Source organism: Stegostoma tigrinum, chromosome 5 (genome assembly GCF_030684315.1).
Source record: "Stegostoma tigrinum isolate sSteTig4 chromosome 5, sSteTig4.hap1, whole genome shotgun sequence".
Lineage (NCBI taxonomy): Eukaryota > Metazoa > Chordata > Chondrichthyes > Orectolobiformes > Stegostomatidae > Stegostoma > Stegostoma tigrinum.
In genome coordinates this window covers 66573074-66594418 of record NC_081358.1, presented here as the reverse complement: position 1 = coordinate 66594418, position 21345 = coordinate 66573074, and the positions used below count along the sequence as shown (strand labels likewise).

General features: G+C 38.5%; 1 long non-coding RNA gene across 1 annotated transcript in view; it reads right to left on the bottom strand.

The window, feature by feature from the left end:
* Positions 1-666: 666 nt before the first annotated feature.
* Positions 667-21345, bottom strand: part of LOC125451710 (uncharacterized) — a 37918-nt gene continuing 17239 nt past the window's right edge. Inside the window, exons 3-5 of the long non-coding RNA XR_007247360.2 lie at positions 21199-21287; positions 3329-3502; positions 667-858 (exon numbers count right to left, since the gene is read on the bottom strand). This is a non-coding gene — a long non-coding RNA (uncharacterized LOC125451710). The remainder of the gene's footprint in view (positions 859-3328; positions 3503-21198; positions 21288-21345) is intronic.

Genomic DNA, 21345 nt, shown 5'->3' with positions numbered 1-21345 from the left:
ATGTAACAACGTAAATTGAGAGACTCCAGGTCAGAAATTACACCTTCCTAATGACCACCTTGCTTCTTTTATCAGCAAAGATCAATCTGTTTCAAGAGCATTAATTCTTAAATGTGGTGAGCTGAAACATATTTGAGCAATTGTAATCAGCAATAATACCAAGAGAAGTGTCCTGCCAGGTTATGAAAAGATCTATTTAATTCAACACTACAATAATTGTTTATTTAATTTAAATTTATAACTTGCATTATTGTGTTTTGTACTGATATATTTTTCTTTAATTGTGGAAATTGACACAAAGGTCATGTGGACCTTTGTTTCATCAGGGTCAAGTTTTTTTTTATTGTAGAAAAGTATAATACAAAATTTCAATACAGTGCATGTACTTAACCAGCGAGTTTCAAATTTCTACGGCTAATGTAAGATGTTAATCTGTAATGCACAATTAATGACAATCAGGATAATTTTCTTCTTCCCTTGTTGAATTGTGACATGTGTGACATTCACCTGTAACTGAATCTTGGGTAGCATATGCAGTCCATGGGTTGTAACAGGGTTCAGTTCTTTAGCCCATTCATAAGTTGATTTTTATGCGAGTTAGAACTCAATAGAGGAACTGTATCATGGAGGCATTCACATAAGTACAGGAAACATTCGTATGCCATATTTTAAAATTATACATATTTTGTGTAAGTTGCAAAAGATTTCACTTGTAGGTAAGTTAGCTGTTCGTAAATCGGAGATCCCCGTATGTATAACTTGCCTTTAAAAGAGTTCATTTTTAAGGACTCCTCCATGTGCTGTGTCTACACAATGTTGAAACTCTGCCTGCCAGTTTGTCTGCTGTGGATTTGCAACCTGCACGTTAAAAAATTGGTTATAGAACATAGAAAAGTACAGCACAGTACAGGCCCTTCAGCCCACGATGTTGTGCCGTGGAATAATCCTAATCCAAAAATAAAATAAACTAACCTACCTTCCACTCAATTCACTGCTGTCCGTGTTCATGTCCAGCAGTCGCTTAAATGTCACTAATGACTCTGCTTCCACGACTACCACTGGCAAACTATTCCATGCACTCACAACTCTCTGGGTGAAGAACCTCCCTCTGATGTCTCCTTTATACCTTCCTCCTAACACCTTAAAACTATGACCCCTTGTGGCAGTCAATCCTGCCCTGGGGAAAAGTCTCTGGCTATCGACTCTATCCATGCCTCTCATTACCTTGTACACCTTGATCAGGTCACCTTTCTTCCTCCTTCTCTCCAGAGAGAAAAGTCCGAGCTCAGTCAACCTCTCCTCGTAAGACAAGCCCTCCAGTCCAGGTAGCATCCTGGTAAGCCTCCTTTGCAACCTCCCCAAAGCCTCCACATCTTTCCTATAATAGGGTGACCAGCGCTAGACGCAATTTTCCAAGTGTGGTCTCACCAGGGTTTTGTAGAACTGCAGCATAACCTTGCAGCTCTTAAACTCGATCTCCCTGTTAATGAAATCCAAAACGCCATCAACTTTCTTAACAACCTTATCCACCATGATCCCGCTGTTCCTCCACACTGCCAAGAATCCTGCTTTTAATCCTATATTCAGCATTTAAGTTCGACCTTCCAAAATGCATCACTTCGCATTTATCCAGGTTGAACTCCATCTGCCATTTCCCAGCCCAGCTCTGCATCTGTCAATGTCTCGCTGAAGCCTGCAATAGCCCTCGATACTATCAACGGCACCTCCAACCTTTGTGTCATCAGCAAACATGCTAACCCACCCCTCAACTTCATCATCCAAGCCATTTATAAAAAGTACAAAGAGCAGAGGCCCATGAACAGAGCCCTGCGGGACACCACTCAGCACTGACCTCCAGGCAGAATACTTTCGATCTACAACCTCTCTCTGCCTCCTGTCAGACAACCAATTCTGAATCCAGACAGCCAAATCACCCTGTATCCCATACCTCCTGACTTTATGAATGAGCCTGCCATGGGGAACTTTATCAAATGCCTTGCTGAAGTCTATGCACACCACATCCACTGCTAGATCCTCGTCAACCTGTCTCGTGACCTCCTCAAAGAACTCAATAAGATTTGTGAGGCATGATCTGCCCCTCACAAAGCCATGCTAACTCCCTTTAATCACACTATGCTTTTCCAAATAGTCATAAATCCAATCCCTCAGAATTCTTTCCAAAACCTTGCTGACCACAGACGTAAGACTGACTGGTCTGTAATTTCCAGGGATTTCCCTATTCCCTTTCTTGAAAAGAGGAACAACATTTGCCTCCCTCCAAAGTTTAGTTGTTGTAGTATCTGTTTTATAACTTATAACATGTTTTACTTTTCTAACAAACTAACCAGAGGTATAATCAATCCTTGATATATAACTGATTATTATATTATTATCATTGACAAGACAGCAAGAACACTTGTGACCTCTGAGGTGTTCGTCTCTGCCAATTTGCAAGTCAATCGGGGACATGCGAAGGCCCGATGCTATAATGTTTTATCTTTATTTCTTTTTTTTCTTATTATGCTACATCAAGAGCAACTGTAATGTCTAGCTTTTAACTTTGTTCCTTATTTATTTCTACCTGATTCTTAAGTTTGTGTACCTAGATACTTGTATCTAAGATGGTACCATGTGTGATGACTTTGAAAATTTCTCACTGTACTCCTATATCTTTGTACTTGTGTACACATGACAATAAAGTCTAAATCAATCACTCAATATTTAGACTCAAGTAATATCCATGGTCAATGATGAAACCAGCAGTATTTCAGTGGCAGAAGAAATAGAACCTCAGGGTACAAATGCTGCTTAAATGTGAAGGATGCTTTAAGGAGAAGACTTACATTTTCCGCAACAGGAAACTGCCTCATGTATTCTTTTGCCCATATTTATAAATTATAGTATACAATATAAATATTTATATCACTAGGAACTCACATGACCATTTAAGGGAGAAGTGCAGGATGGAGATGCGTGAAGAAAAGTATTGAGGACTTTCACCAGGCAGTTCAGCAATGTCAGTAGAAGTGACACATTTTTGAATAAAAACAACGTGTCACTGTTACCATTCTTATTAACTCAATTACTCGAACTGTAGACTCTAGTCCTACTTTTATAAATAAATGTTACATGAAAATGAGTTACATTTCATCATTGAGTTACATTTCAAGAAACATTTCAAGGTAGAGTCCCACAAGTCAGTTGCCTTGCCCTTTTCAACCTGGAAGGGCTGATGGGGAGGTAGATAGATTGAAATTTTTAAAATATAAGGAGTCATATCCTTGACAAATACTAAGTAGCTAGCAGCAGTACATTAGTAGGGATTTACCCGTTCTCCAGTAATCCTCGACTCATCTAATAAGGAGATTAAAATGGAACGGTTTGTTTGCATGACAGCGAAGTAGTTTCAGCTCCACACATCATGGTGTTAATGCTACTTAGTGGCTTTGCGCTTGCAACAGAGTTTTGCTTGGAGTCTTGGAACAAATGATACAGAACAAACCTGATGCAAACAGACATAATTTGTGCAGTTTTAGCCATGCTCTCATACCTTTATCAGTTTTTCCACATTACAATGGAGAGAAGATGTATGGCAGGACTTTACCTCACTGCTTAAAGCATAGCATATCACATAAACTACAATGCATCTATTGTTGGTGTGAACATTTTTACTTAATTTCATGTTACTTCACTAGATGTACAACCTCAATATAGGAAGTCTATCAGTCAAAGGGTGAAACAAGCACTAAATGAGTAAAGTGCTAATTAGAATAGTTGTTTAAAAAATTAGATTTAATATACAAATTTCATCCTAAATGTTGATTACCGGAGCTTAATTAACCTGAATGTGCTAAATCAGAAATTTGCAGGCTTAGAATTCAAATACCGAGTAAGTGTATTTATTCATGAAACTGAATATGTCAGCATCTCGTAATCACTTGCACTGAAGGTGTGAAATGTTCTGGTTGAAGGACTGAAGGACCAAGGTTCAGGGGAAGAGAGATGTCCTATTTTCACAGTAGAGGACAAATGTTGTTTTGCTTTTCTCATCTTCTTTTCCTCAGTAATTGATGCTGCCATGTCCTCCCCCCATTCCAGACAAAGGGAGATCCCAGCACTTTCCTTGTAGGCAAGCATTCTCTTTCTGCTGGTGGCCCCTACAAGGTTCCAAAAAGGTAGGAGTGAACAATACATATTTTAGGTGATGTCCTCTAAAACATTCCAATCACTCAAGAGCTGTGTCCCAGAAATTCAGCTGCTTTGTTTCAGAGGCCTTTTTCAAGTTCACTTGTAGGAAGTGGGCATCATTGGCTAGGCAAAAAATTTACTTCCCAGCGGTCGGTTAAGAGTCAATTACATTGCTTTGGGTCCGGTGCCACATTCAATCAGATCAATTCAGGTTTTCATTCTAATTTTGTTTCATTAAGTTCAAATTTCACCACCTGTCATAATGGGAATTCAAGTACACGTCCCTGAATATTAGCCTCGGGGTCTGGATTTCTAGTCCAGTGACATTATCATTACGCCACCAATTCCATAGTTCCAGCAGTAAAATCTAGAAATGGTGAATATAATGTTTGAAATTGGCAAAAATATTGTTTTGCTCCAAGACAGTTACTTGACTTTAAGAGAAAGGTTAGCTGAACTGATTGCTATCAAGGTGTCATTTAGCCCCTTTGATAATTGCCAGTTGACAATTCTTTAATGAGTTGCTGAGCAGTTGTTTCTAGTGTTGCCCTCAACTCCTTCATCAAGGTGGCAGTTTGCACAAAAATATGAGCTAAACCAACTTTGCACCTTAAGATTCTGACTTGACTCCCGATGGAGTGTCTTCAGGACCTAATGTACTTAGCAGAAATTGCCACCATCACAGATTACTCATTTGGGGTGAGACTTGACTAATAAGGTTTAAACATTGTTTTCATATTTCACAGTGAAATGCATAAAAATGTTCTTATGTGTGTTTTGAGCATTTCTTTGGTGTTGATAGTTTTGATGAATAAGAAAACACCTTTGTATTGTGAAATTACATCCATTGAAAGGTGAATGTGAACTGATTGTTCTCATTTCTCTTCTGATCCCTACAGGAACTGAGAGAAAAAATAAGATCAGATGTTACCAAAACTCAATTCTGCCTCTGAAGGCATTCTTTTCATGCATGGAATCAGGTGGCAGAGGCAAAGGTGGCAGAGCCAAAATTTGTTGTCTATCTGTAATCACTCTTGAAAGGTTACTATAGAAATACAAACTTGTTATAACTGCATTAAGAGGTGAACAATCAGTTTTTACCATTTTAAATTTGTCCTGTTGACTCTGAGCGCAGAGAGAGAGAACTTAGTGAGTAATAGTTCTCTTCAGAATCTTTCCTTATTATTAATTTGCAAGTTAGTTTGGCAAGCATGAGTGTAAAAGAAAAGAAAACCTGACATCACATAGCATGCTTAATTTATCAAAATTATCAAAATGATTAATCCCTTGGAGGAAAAGGAATTACATTTGAAGGAATTAAAACCCTGTAAAACATACTTTTTTCCAATATTTTCTTCCTGCTAATACAATACCTCACTGGAAACACATATAGGTCTATGACTGTATGACTATCACTCAAAGTGGCTGTTGTCAAGCCCAGTTGAATAAGACGACCAGCAACTCAGTAACCTTAGCAGCATGACTATTACTGATTACCACTGTGAAGCTGCTGATGTTGAGGTGAACACATTGATTGCCAATCATGGGTAAGCAGGTGGTGGAGGAGGGTTCATTGGACACATTTAACACTTCCAACATTGTAGTTGGGATGCCTCTCTCTGAGACATGGAGGGCTCTCCATCCTCTGGAGTCCCTGAGACATCAGCATCTTTCACTGTATGCTCTCACAACGAATAAAATCTTCTAGAGAATGGTAATTGTCTCATAATCATGAATCATTTATGCTCTCAGCAGACAGCATGTCTGTCAACTTTCCAACACTGGCAAAATGGCATGGTAGTAGGGTACCTTAGGCATATACCATGGGGCAGCACAATGGTCATGGTTAACATTGCTACCTCACAGTGCAAAGGACCAAGGCTCAATCTCAGCCTTGGGTGACTTCTGTGTGGAGTTTGGACGTTCTCCCTGAGCCTGGATGTGTTTTTGCTGGGTACTCTAGTTTCATCCCACAATCCAAAGATGTGCAAATTAGGCAAATTGACCATGCTAAATTGCACCGTAGCATCCAGGGATGTGCAGGTTATGTGGATTAGCCATGGTAAATGAGGGGTTATGGTGATAAGGTGGAGTCTAGTTCTAGGTGGAATTCTCTTTGGAGGGTTGCACAGATACCTAGAATCATCGAGTCATACAGCATGGATATAGATTCTACAGTCCAATCCATCCATGCCAAACATAATCCCAAACTAAACTAGTCCCATCTACCTGCTCCTGGCACATATTCTTCTTAACATTTCCCATTCATGTGCTTAGCTAAGTATCTGTGCCCACATCCATACGCAAATCATCCACTGTACCAAAAAAACTCGTCATTTTTAAGTCTCTCTCCTTTCACTTTAAAAATATGGCCATTAGTCTTAAAATCCCCCATTTGAGGGAAAAAAAACCTACCATTAGCCCAATGATTCCTTGATACACCAACAATTTCTGGAGTCTATAGTTTTCTCATCCCCATTCTATCACCAAAAGCCTGGTATTGTTCCAGTCCTATAATTTATGTCAAAGCTAAAGAATAGGAAGTGGGATCTCACCTTGAATACCTGCTCCCAGTAGCATCTCTTAATTAGCTGGAAATTGCTAACATTCTGTTAAATGTTATTCAAAATATTCGTAATAATTCTTAGAGTGATTAAATGGTTTATTTTCTCTTGCCTATGTTAAAGAAGATAAAGATATTTTAATATTTTGCGCTCTATATTATTCAACTAAAAGCAGCAAGTTTATCAGCCAGCATAATAAAAAGACAATTCTCAAGGTAGACATTGCTATAGAGGCTGTTGCTGCTGTAAAATATAGTCATTCTAGTTGTAATTCCATTTTTCACTGGGTCTTTGCTGTTAGAACAGGCCACCTACTGTGGGGACTTATTTAGAGCTCATGCAACCCACAAAGTCAGGAGAGACTGCTAATCTTAACAGTAGGTTTTATTTAACCAAATCAGGGTTTGTTGATCCTATCCCAGCTGGTGTAAATTGAGCCCTTGGTAAGTTGTTGACAGCCCTGGGGCTAACAGACTCCAGAGGTGGAATGCCCAGCAGGATTAGCATTAGTTGACTTCATCATTTAACACTGTTGAGGATGATCCAACAATGGAAATATAATGATGGACAAATCATGACTAACAACATCACTAGACTGTCAGAAAAGCAGAATATAATGAATGCAGAAAATCTGAAATAAAAACCGAAAATGCTGGAAATATTCAACTGCTTTACAGACTCACTATATTAGATATACAACTACGTGTAAATGCTAGAGAAAAATGCTTTGTGACATATTTTACAATAAATAATAGAACATTAAAGGATCAGGATTCAAATTAATTCAAATAAACATTATAATAGGTTTTGTAACAACTGCAAACAATGTTCCTTGGAGTATATCTGTAATTAATAGGTACTTTATTGCAGGGAAATCAATGAAAGAATAATGAGTGATGAGGAAAGCGTTGTGAAAGTTGCAAAAGCTTGCAATAGAGCAAATTATCATTGAATCAAAGTTGTACAATTTCTTATTTTAAGACCTTTACAGATTATATGGAAACATAGTTGACTGTTGCTACATTTTAGAGCATACATTTTTAACAAATCAGCACCCCCACTGTCTATCTGAGGCCCTAGGATCTGAAGTCTGAATTGCAGTGAAAGACAAAAATAAAGATGTCTTCTCTTCAATGGAGGTTTCTTAGATAGAGGAAGCTAAATAGTAAAAAAAAGGGAAAGTACATACAAAATGTTAATCTGAAGAAATTTGTTAAAATAAAACAAAGGAACACAAACTTAATTTCTTTTTCAGCTAAGCTCATCTATTGTAGGATGGCATCTTCCTCATGGTAAGGGAATTCTGCTGTACTTTGACAAATTGACAAAGTATGTAATCAGCAATACTTGGCTGGAAATTTCTCCAAATTGCCATGAGCCCATTGGAAGGATTAGTAGAATGATTATCAACCTGCTTGACCACACTATGAACATTCCTGTCATGGCTAACAACTCTTCCTGATCAAGCTTTGCTAACAACATGTCTTGCCAATCTGTCACTATACAGAGTAATTCCCTTCTGTAAAAACATGAGAAAGGTTACATTCTAGAACACAATGCTTCTGTCTTAGAATTAGGGGCTCTACCCACTGAGCCATTTGAACTCATAGGTATAATTTAATAAGAAGCAAATTTCTGAACAATATCAGGAAATTTATCTCGAAAAAATAACCAATACAATAAAAGAGGGTTGTAGAATTGAGAATTAAAACATTAAGGCATTCATCAATTCCATGCTGAAATGGAGTCTATAAGTACTTCTGTATTGCTGAAGATCGGCCCATTAGCTTTCCACATATAAAATTATCTTGTGAACTTGTGACAACAGATAATGATTTCGGATGAATGTCCTGCGCATTATGATGCCATGTAGTTCATAATAGGAGGATTCTACATTCAGGTCAGGTTTTATAAACGGGAAGTGTGCATTGATGTTGGGACCAAATTATAGATCATGAGGGAGAACTTTGGGATTGTGCAGCAATATTACCAATGCTACTAATCAAGAGGTCACTGTTAGGGCTGCCATCCCACTGATGATAATAGCTTGGCATTTTCAGTTGCTTTGTGACTTTGACAGCACAATTGATAGAGATGGCTGCCATTTAGGCTGCTGTAGAAAAGAAAATGCACTTCCATAATGATGCACCTTCAAAGAGCTGTTAAGAAAGTTACAGATGTGCCGGAGCCAAGCAGGTGGGTCCTGCTCGCTAGAAGGCTGAACCCTCCAGTGGCAATGTTAGAGCTGATGTCAGGATTTCAGGAGTGGCAGATATTGCTGTCAGGAGCCCCCTGAGTGGGTCATGAATCTTCCAATGGAAGCCTCTCTCCCTCTGTAAAGGTGCTAGGAGGCTACCTCTATGTAACTGGAGAACTTACAGAGTGGTAGTTGGCCATTTTCGTGCTTTTAAGATGCTGGTATCCTGATAAAATAGCTATCAAAGTGGCAGTAAATGGACTTAATTTGCCATCATCATGTTACCAATAGACAGTCTCGTCACTGCTGTTCCCACTTATTCTTTGGTAGTGGGATTCTTTCCCAATGACATTTTACTCCCTCTTCCACCTCCTAGCTGATCTCCAATGCAGTGGTAAGATTTCAGTTCCAGCTCTTGATAGTTCCTCATTCTGGTGAAAAATTTACCTTTGTTTTCACTTTTTTGAGTGTGTTTGTGCCTGATGTACATTTCCAGCAGTTTTCTTTTCAGTTCCTGCTCTATGCTGATCTTTCACAGAGCAATTGGGTAAATATCAAGTCTCTAGGATAGAGTAGTGATTTGGGCAAAAATAAACAGTGAATGTCAGTGAAAGTAACAAAGGAAACAAGGTGGAAGTGATTGAGATATCATGCGATAAAAATAGGGAAAAAAAAGCAAAGGTACAAGATCTAAATGCATGAAGCATTGGAGACAAGTTAAGTGAATTCATAATACTGTTGGAAATGAATAGATTTGATCTGTGACAGAGATTTGGTTCCAACGTAAATCAGGCTGGTAATTAAATATTCCATGATATTTAGTTTCTAAGGAGGAAGGGTGGTTCTGATTCGTAAATTTTGGGGTACAAAGATAGTGGAGAGAAAGGATTTTAGACGAGAAAATCAAAAAGTATTATCATCTAGAGCTCAGAAAATACAATGGGCAGAAAACATTAGTAAGAGTTGTTTGCAGGCTGCCTAACAGTAGTTGAAGCGTACATGGAATATAAGTCAGCAAATTAGTGCTGAATGTATCATATTGTAGTGATGGAGGCATTAATCTTCATATGGACTGGGCAAATCAAAGTTGCAGTATAGAGAATGGTTTCATCGAGTTTATATGAAATAACTGTCTGGAAAGACATGTCGAGGAAACAAATAGAAACAATGTTTTGAATGAGACCCCGTTAATAACATCAGAATGAAGAAGCCCTTCATGAAGGCTGTTCATTGTTGTACGAGATGCCTGCCAAACCCATCTGTTTTATCTCAGAACTTCTTTGGCTGCACTTGCTGTCATCATCTCTTCCTGTAATAATAGTCTCTGGGTCTTATTAGTATTGAGTAATTAAGGATTAACAACAATAGGTTTTCAGCAGAAGAGGCACATTGTTGAGTAACATGAAGTGGTTTCCGACGTAATAGTAAAACACCTGGTTACATTAGTTTACAACTGGTTAGCTGCATTAACACGAGGTAAAATACATTGTTATCTCCTAAGAGATAGTAACTAGGTCTGTGCTACATTGCTATGGACTGTAGAACTAACTAACAACTAATGTCAAGCTAAAACAACTGTCTAAGCATTCCTACAAACTGTCATTTATTTACCTAAGTAAGGCAGAGTTAGTGCAAAGCTTCTGAGTTAAGCCTTTCAAGCCACTGCATGACACAACATCGATAACATGATAGAAGACTAATGCATCTGAAGGTGATTTAATTAAATCCAAAACTCATGTTTCAAATTTAAGTAGGTTGCAGCAGTTCAAGAAAGCAGATCACCACAACTTTGTCAAGCAATAAAAAGTCTCGCAATAAATGCTTGCCAGCCAGTGACACTCATGTCCCATATGTGAATAAAAAGAAGCAAACTGCTTAGATATAAGGTATGAATTGGGTAGCGTAGATTTATTAAAAGCAGTCAACGCAAATATATAAAGGCATTGGAATTAGTTTTATTGTCACATGTACACATAAGTACAGTGAAAAGTTTACAAGTCACCATCTTAGGTACCTAGGTGCAGATTCTTAAGTACAAATTCTTACGGAAAGAAAGAAAATAAAGAAGTAAAATGTCTAGATTAATAGTCCTTTTAACCCTGTCCTCACCTGCACATAGCCTGTGGGCCAGGCATCATCTCAACGCCAGGAGACCACTCTGGGTTCACAATGAGGCCTTGAGTCTGCACTGGCTTCACCTCAAGGCTCTCAAGGGTGGGAGTCTCTGCTGAGGCCTGGAGTCTGCGCTGAACCTGGGAGTCTGCACTGAGGCTTTGAGTTTGCAATAACTTCAGTTGAGGCTCAAGGATGGGAGGTAAGAAGAAAGAAGGAAAATAACACCAGGAAAAGAGAAAAAAGAGTCGGCAGGGCAGATGTGCTCTTTCTGAGGAATCCAACTCTGCTGCCATCTTAGAAGCATGTTTGGTATCATGTTTGACAAAACCATTATATATCATGAGGATGTAGCTAGCAAGTTGGGCAAGGGGAAACCATAGAATGTAATGTATTTGGATTTTCAGATACCACATAAGGTCATTACACAAAATTAGGAATTTAAACATATTAGCACAAATTGAGGATCATTTAATGGACAAAAAAAGACAGTAGCAATAAATAACATATTTTGGTTGGCAGACTGTAAATACTAGTATGTCACAGGATCAGTGCTTGGACCTGAACTACTTATAATCTATATTAATGGCTATCTGAGGGGAATTACTATAACATATCCAAGTTTGCTGATGTTATTCACATCCAGGTTAGAACATACGTGGTGACAAAAATGCTCTGGAGCAAGATAGATAGATTGAGTTACTGGCACAAACATGAAAGATGGAAAAAATGTGGCAAAATGTAAAATTGTTAAGTTTAGTTGAAAAGTTAAAAAGGCAGAATTTTTTTGAACAGTTAGAGACTGGAAAACGCTTGTGATCAGAGAAAGCTGGATGTTTTCGTACTTGAATCGCAGGCACAGCAAGCAACTGAAATGCATATGATATGTTAGCTTTTGTTCAAAAGAATTAGACAATAAGAGTAAAGAAGAGTTGTTATCATTCTATGGGTCTTTGTTAAAGTCATACTTGGAATGTTATGTGCATGTGACCTCCTCATCTAAAAATGGGTATACTTGCTCTGGAGGGAGTGAAATTCCCTGGAATTTATAAGAATGTAAGTTAAAAATTCTTAGGGGCTCGACAGGATAAGTGCTGAGAAAATGAATTGATGCACATGAGGATAGATGGGAAGATGGAGTTAAAATAGGAGATAAACTAGCATTTTTATGCATGTTGAAGCATCAACATGCCCATGCCGGTTTCTGTTCATTCTGCTCATTTTGTGATAGATGGCTATTCCAAACTATGAATGTGAATATATAATAGATAGTGACCTTACCTCTCAACCTCAACAACCAATGCAATGGCTTAACTTAGAAATAGTCTCTTGCCATCCTCAGACTTGAAGAAAGCTGTTTTAGGCAAATGAGTGTGTCACAACATACTGATTTCACGATGAAAAGAAAAAGGTTAAAGAATTAAAACCAGAGAGCAAGCTGAAGAAAAAAAACTTGACTGGAAGATTAGACACTCTAGTCAGCAGGTGCATTGATGTCATGATCTGTCGCATATACCAAACATTAATGGTCCTTCCAAGTGTAAATTGTACTACAAGAATCAAAACTGAACATATGTCATGTTCTGTCTAAAATAAGCAATATTTTCAAAATTAAAGCAGGTGAATGCAGAATTACTGATTGTTTTACTAAATCCATCATTCCAACTTGTGCAATTTTTGGTTGCCATTTAATTTGCATGTGTTCTGTTTGCATCATCATGTTTGTTTATGAAAGTTCTCCTAACTCCAAGTCTGTGTGTTATGCTTGGTTTTGAATTTAATAGCTGCACATGCTGTCTGCAGAAGCTATCAGCTTGTTCTGAAGGTTGCTATAGCCACAATAACCAGGATTCTCAGTCAAAAAAAGCAGAGGCTTGCAGTCAGATTAACTGAAAATGTATGAAAGCCATCTGTAGATTTCACACTATGTGTTTAACTAATGTGGATAACCTGACAAGACATCTGTGATTGTTTTGACGTCTTTCCGTTCCATAACATCAGCCAGGGATCAGTAACATTTTCTCTGTCTCATTCAATATCTTCCACTCAACATGAAAGAAATCCTGTCACTGAGCCAGTACCAATTCAATGAAACTGTACATGAAATTGAGATCCTGCTTTCCAGCTCAAACTTAAGAAAATTGCAGCAAAATTAAAACATTAGTTCCTGTATTTGAATAAGACTTAAAAGCAGAAATGGGCTTGGGTCCATGTGATGAAAAGTAAATGCAGTAATAACAAATAAAAAGTCATCAATTTTCTTAATATTAATCATCAGTTATGATGCCAATGCAGTAACAACTTAAATGAAGAAAGAGAGAAAACAAATCTTGTTGGTACATACTGCAATATGTTCTTCCTTGGAAAGATTATGAACCAAAAAATTGGATAGCCCAGTGCTTTTTCAGATTTGTTCATGGGATGTGGGCATCACTGACTGCGCCAACATTTATTGCCCAAGCCTCATTGCCCAGATGACAAAACAGTCAACTACATTGCTGTGGGTCTGGCATCACCCGTAGACCTGGTCATAAAAGGATGACAGATTTCCTTCCCTAAAGGACACTAATGAACCAGATAGGTTTTACAACAATCAACAATGGTCATGTGGTTCAGCATTAGGTTAGAAATTTATTCCAGATATTTATTGAATTCAAATTTCACCATGTGCTATCCTGGGATTTGAATCCATGTCTCCAGAATTTTAATCTAAAGTTCTAATTGCAGGAGTTGCCATTTCACAATTTGCCCACACCCACATGGATCAAAATGGACAATAAGCAAAATTTATATCTATCCATCACATTCAAACAGTTTTAGCTCTATCACTGTTGGCTCCGATGTTGCACATTTCTCTATGTTCATTACTAGCAAATGAAGAAATCCTTCTTTTCTTAATGGCAATCTCTTTACTAAAAGGAACATGTAATTCCTCTAATATTTTAAGCAGCACACCAACTTCTCCCTGTCTCAACAGGTGACCACTATATAACAATGGCAGGCAGATTAATTAAGAACAGTGCAACATAATCATTGAAAGTCTGCTTCCTCTCTCCTGCAGGTACAGATCACACACAAAAAAAGGAAAGATGAAGAAGCAGAGCCTTGGGTGTGGAGGTGGGGGCTGCACGTCTCTGTTTTTGGATACACAGGACTGCCACCTATACAGTCTCCGTAGTGGCACAAGGCACAATCACTTGATAATGAGATTCATAGGTACCAGGTCAGATATTGGCAATCTGTGAACTTCACAACTGGGAGCAGCACTGAGGAGTCCCCAGGGCATGAGTGGGTTGCAGCCTGAAAAGGATGGTTCATGTATCAGCTCACCAGATGCTAAGATCATAATGAAAGCAGCACAGTATCTCTACAATGTTGGAACAGGCCAGTTGGGCCAACAAATTTGCACTGACCTTTCCAAAACGTTGCATCTGGACCTACTCCCACCCACTCTATCCCCATAATCCTCCATTTCCCATGGCTAATGCACTTAACCTATACATCTCTAGACATTATGCACAATTTAACATGGCCATTCCATCTAACATGCACATCTTTGGACTGTGGGAAAAAACCGGAGCACCCGGAGGAAACACATGTAGACATAGGGTGAATGTATAAACTCCACACGGACAGTCGCCTGAAGATGTATTGTCCCTGACACTGTGAGGCAGTAGTGCTAACCACCGAGCCACCGTACCACCCTTATGCGTATCCCTTCGTGGGACCTCAGAGAACTGTAATGAGGACTTGAACATGAGGCACATGTGGGAGAATCATAATGAACTGAATTGTCTGGTGCATTTGTTGACCTGCTGGAGAATGTGCTCTCATTGTCAAAGAATAAGGATGATTCCAGCTCTAATATGGCAGTTTGAGTGATGGGACCAAATCCATACCAGCCCTGGTGGACCCATCAGAGATACAAAGAATCTGGTTAGTCAAGGCTTTGTCATGGGGAATACAGCTAGGGTTTAAGCTTCCATGGTATTTTCTTCAATAAAAATGGTTCAATCTAATTCCCTTTGCCTACATAGAACAATTTCCTGTGTGTAAATATATGCAACTTTCAGAATGTACACACAAATTATATTACAAGCCCAAATGTTAATCTTAAATTGGTTTTGAATTTTCCAATTCCAATCCATCAAGCACTGCATTGAATGCATAAAGCCCTAGGCAAACTGGAATCATTTGAAATTGGGGGCAAAGTCTTCACTGGTTTAAGTCATAATTTACATAAAGGAAGATGACTTTGGAGGTCAACCATTTCTGTCCCATTCTATCTCTGCAGGAGTCCCTTTTTAGTTGTATCCTTAATGACTTTCCATCATAAGATGAGACATGTGGACATTCATTAATGATCAGACAATGTTGCGCACCATTCACAACCTCTCAGAACCTATGTATTTCATTTCTATATGAGGCAAGATGTTGACAACATTCAGACTTGGTCTGATAAGTAGCAAGTAACATGCTACTCAGATGACAGGCAATGGTCACCTCCAACTAAAGAAAGCATACACATCACCCTTAACATTCAATGTCATTGTCTTCAATGAATCCTCCATTATCAACATCCTGGATGGTGCCATTGACTAGGAAAGGAACTAGACCAGCCATATTATTCCAATGCTACAAGGATGGGTCAGAGGCGAGGAATTCCATGGCAGATAACTCACTTCCTGACTCCTCCAAACCTGTTCACTATCTACAAAGATACAAGTCAAGATTGTCATGGATTACTCCCTGCATGCCTAGATTGATAAGCTCCAGCAACACTCAAGAAGCTTGACAGCCTCCTTGACAAGGCAATGCAATTGACTGCACACCATCTATCACTTCAAAGGGTCACACACTTCACCAGCAACACACAGTGATAGCTATCTATACCTTTACAAGATACACTGCAGCATCTCACTAAAGTTCCTTTCACAGCACTTTTCAAGTCCACGATCTCAGCCGCCTGGAAGGTGTAGGAAATTAGTTGCAAGAGAACATTATCATCTGCAAGTTGCCGACAAGCCTGGATCAAATTCATTTCTTTTCTTACAGAACTGCATGATTGCAAAACTTCAAGGCAAACAGCTCACTGCCATCTTCTCCATGGTGCTATAATGAAGATCAAAACCTCTGATCACCCACAAACCCGATCTTGATGTATTAGTGGATTAATCTTTTGTGATTTTCATAGTTTAACCATCATTACCCTTGCTTTGCAAGTAACACGTAGAAGACTAATATCATCCTGAGTGTTGCAAGTGAAATCGATCAGAAGGAAACACGACAAAATATCTTTCAATTTACTGGCAAAGCCAAGTATATTGAAAATAATCTGCTTGCCTACTAGCATCAGTACTACTGGTACAATCCAATGCGATAACCACAACATTCCACTATCTAGTCTTCACAACCTTTAACATATTTGGTTTCACTCTTTATACATAATCTGTGGTTTTGTGTCTTGCATTATTTCTTCTCACACTTGGTAACTGATAAACTCACTTTTTGTTTTACTCAAGAAAGCCTGTTTAAATTGGTGCCTTTAAACAGATTAATCTGTTTGGTCTTTGAGAAAGGCTTCACAAGGAAAGAGATCCTTTTTAAATTAATTTTGTTGCGACCGACTGAAGGAACAGGTGAATGAAGAATGAGAGCTACATCATCCCCCATTGCTGGAATCTAGACAATTTGGGGTGTCCATCTTGAGGGAAACTCACCTTGGAACTCGGCATAACAATGACAATTTGGGGTGAACAATAAATCCTGTCCTAGCCTGTGACATCCACGTCTCATGAAAGAAGAATTTTTCAAAAGTTTCAAGATGTCAATCAAATCATTTCTAGGAATACCAATGATGATTTAGAAATTAATTAACTATTACCCGGTTGTGTAGAATTGGTGCTGAGTACTTTCACCTTGCTTTGTGTCATTACCAATATTTTTTCTTTGTATTGCAAGATAGGGCAACTTGTTTATTTATCTTGAAATTGGCAGTGATGAATTCACTGAATCATTTGGCACAAACAAAGCTTAGGACAGCTTCAAGAATTTAAGTTTCAAAAAACTGCATGAATAAGCAACCTGCACTGGAAACCGATCACTAATATTTCTTACATCTATATATATAAAATTGAGCAGGCTGCACTGTCTACTTTGGCAGCACATGAGGAATGTTTGGCTGGTGTTGTTCATAAAAATATATGATTATAGTGCTCTCTGCAGATCCATTTAGCATGTTGTATACCAGTAGAATCAACAATTAGCAGATCCAATACAACATCAGAAGCTGAAGACTAAACTTCCCCCTTATAGTAACCAAACCACAGAAGAACCATGGGTCTTGAATAACTGTAAATCTTTTCCAATCCTTCCACTTTCTGTCACCAACCTCTTCAAACCCTACAATGCTGTGAAATCTCTGTGCTCTGTTTTGCAACCATGATTCTTTCACTGGCTTGAGCAGAGAGGTTTTCCCATTAAGGTGAAGCACGGCTGAAAAGTTGCGACCCAGTATTGAAGCTAATTTTGTTGCTTTCATTTGTGTAGCCAACATGATCTTCTTCCAGGCTCCACAAGGAATTTAGGGCAGGCCCAACACCATCAATATCACCTTCCTCATGACCTTTCCTCCCCAAGATTCTCTTACCAGTCCTTGCCAGTACACGAACATGGAAATTGTTCAATTTGTCGTTCTCCTCTGTTCTTTACACACATCATTGTGAATGTTACTTTATCAATCTTCTAACATTCCTTAACTCTTTGATATCTACAGCCTTTTATTTTGCCTTTGTGTGATGTCCTATTCAGTTTTAGCTACCATTTAGCCCTGGTTTAGCTTTATTTTGCAATTTTTCTGTCTCTCTGATCAGGATATGTCATGTGTGAGGCTATGCAATTGGGAATAAGGGGAGCCAGTCTAATATGGACATTAACCCTTTCAGAGTCATTTCCTTATACAACTGACATGGTGCTGATGAGGAATTTCAGAAATGGTGTGCCTGGAGCTAATGAGGATAGTACTCCTTACTGGGAGAGTTATGATGTGAACCTAAACTGACATTTCTTTGAAGCAGTCACATTATAATTCTACATTCTAATGATATGACAGCTCACATAAATGAGTGCTATAACATCAAGGATTCATAACGCATCAGGAATATGACAAGATATAGTTACACTGGAAAGCTGGGGTGGAGTAATAAAATTAATAGATGATAAGATAGAGCTGGCATCAATAGGGCTTAGCCGATAATTTATTGAGTTAAGTTTGCACTGTACCATTTGCCTTTAAATTTCATCAAGTCTCATAAGTTAAACTGTTTATTTAATTTTCTAATTTAATGTTCACAATTCATTCTGCTGGAGTGTTTTTACAGTTGTTGGTTTACTTCCTTGTCTAATTAGCTTACAATGCTTCTACAAAACTTGCTGAATGACTTGAATGTTAATGAAGCAGCTGGCATAAGGTTGCTTATTGCAATGATATTTTTGGTCTTGCAAATCACAGTTGCAAAACAAAGCCTTTCTGCCAGTTTCCGTGGAGTATACTGAAGAAATGTTCCCAGCCGTAGTAGTATCAACATAGGAAAAATTGTCTATGCATAGGTTAAAATTATAACGTTCCACCTCAGCTCATGTATGCAAGATTCATTTTTAAAGAATATTTTTGGCCATTTTTCTCTCTTTTTGAGTTTCCATATTGCCTTCCTTGATCTCGAGAAGGTAGGTACGATGTGTCAGGCTATTATCAGAATTGTCTTTCTTTTAAAAGATGCTTCCAATACTATTGGTTGACTTCATTTCCATTAGTACGCTCCAAAGGAATGTACACAATATTGGAATTGGCCATGATTTTTTGTTCATTGTTATTGATCCTAATCTTGAGTCCCTCATCACTTTGCAGCTTCTCTCTCATCAGTTTTTTGCCTTCATGAAACAAATCCCTCCATGCCAATAATGCACTCCCTTCAAAGTCAATGGAAATGAAAGGAAAGCTATCAAATGGGCTGTTGATTCACTGTCAGCCTTGGCTCAGTTGGTAGCATTCTTGTCTCTGAGTCAGAAGATTCTAATTTACAGGACCTGTGCATGAAAAGCAAGGCTGATTGCCAACCCTCCTGGAATGCTAGGGAATCTCATGGAATCAGCAAAAATCACCTGATTAAATAAGGCAGTCTAGATACATTATTTTAACATTATTGTATGAGTTGAGCCAATTTGGTCTACAAAGATCATCACACCTCAAACCAGGAAGAACCATTGAACTGAAATGTAATTTCTCTCTATCCCTGAATCAGGTGGACAGACTACAACTCCCAGATGACAGCTCCACCAATCTAGTTGGGTAGCACTGATGTGATTTGCCAGGAGTGAAACACCAAAAGATAAGTAAAAGCTAAGAGTAACAGCTGGATTTTACTGCAACAGAAAGTACACTCAGCAGCAGCAGCATTAGTAGCCTTGGCTCAAATGCAATTGATCATAGAATTCCTACAGTGTGGAAACAGGCTTTTCAGCCCAACAAGTCCTCACCAACTGTCAGAGCATCCCACCCAGACCCATCCCATCCACACATGCCTGAACACTATGGGCAATTTAGCATGTCCAATCCACCGAGCCTGCACATCTTTGGACTTGGCGAGAAAACCAGAGCACCTGGAGGAAACCCACGCAGACATAGGGAGAATGGGCAAACTCCGCACAGATAGTCGCTTGAGGGTGGAATCAAACCTGGGATCCTGGTGCAGGGACCTGGTGAGGCAGCAGTGCTAACCACTGAGCCACTGTGCTGCCAGTATTGAATGGTGACACTGTGCATTTGACAGCAATAAGAGAAGGCAGGGCAAGATTTGTACTTATGCATCTGTTCATACATTCTTCTCAAAACTAGGACAGGCTCACACTATGTCACTGGCTTCCGGGTTTTCACTTTCTTGATATCTCCTGGAATATATCCAGTGGAGCTGGCAATCCCAGGATTGTAGTAGGTGTTGTCTTTGAATGTAATGTTAAGCTGAGGCTCAATGGGCAGTTTTGGTGGAAATGAAGGATCCAAACACTCTAATTCAAAGAAGAACAGGGATGTTATTCCTGTAGCCTTGGCCAATAAGTATCCATCAATCAACAATCAAATGATAGGGATCAAATACTGACCCAGCCAACAATGTCCATAATACATGAATGAACATGCTTTTAAAATCTGTTTGTGAGAATTTGTCGTGTGCAAAGCAACCACTGCATTTCCTGCATTTTTGACTACACTCCAACAGCTAATCATTGGTTGCAAAGAAGTACTTCAGTTCATAAATTCATAGAGTGCAGAAAGGTCCCTTTGGCCCATTGAGTCTGCACCTACATAACTACCACTAAAAAATTTCGAGCCTCCACTATCATTTCAGGCAGCGCATTTCAGAATCCCACTACCCACTGAATGAAAAAGATTTTTTCCAAATCCGTTCTGAATTTCCTGCCCCCCCTCATTTAAATGTTATGAAAAGCATTATATAAACTTTGTCTTCTTTTTTCCTTCCATTGTCACTGTTTTTCACTATTCACAAAATCAAATTAGCTTAAATTAGTATCATTGATTTTCTTTCCTTACCTTTGTATTAGATTATTTGAGCTACTGAAATAACCACATCAACTGTTCACTCATTGCTCTTCTTCTGACTGAGCTAAGTTTTCATGAAAGCGTTTGAGAGACAACACAGAATGTCCTATTGTTAGTGAAACCTATCTTGAAGCTTACTATGTTAAATTGGACCTTGATTTTAAGCAGAATTAGCTGGCTATATTTACGAAAACAGAATGCTGAAAACATTTCACTTGATAAATACCAAAGTCATCTGACAGCTATTAACGTTTAAAAACTATAGAGCTTTGGCCAGGTCAGGTAATTCAGTGGATGCTGACTTTGTGACATTTTAGGTTTGCACAACACTTGGAAATAATAATACAAACATTTTTTAAGCAACCTCTATTAGTTGTCAAGTGAGCTCTACTGCTAAATTAAGTAATTTAAGGTTAGTATTGGTGACCAGGAAGTTGTATTTTTGCCAAGTTGACAAATAGTGTTTGAAAATATGAAAAGTCTACAAACCATTCAAAATAATGACTACTTTAAAGTGACAGTACCTTACAATCACCAAACTTCATTCAAAGTACTCGATTTAGTTGTAGAGTTTCTTGATTGTTGATAAGCCAGGTTGTCAGGTTGCTCTGTTCTATTTCAGAACAATAAAAACAAATATAATTTTTTAATCTATGATAACATTGTTATTC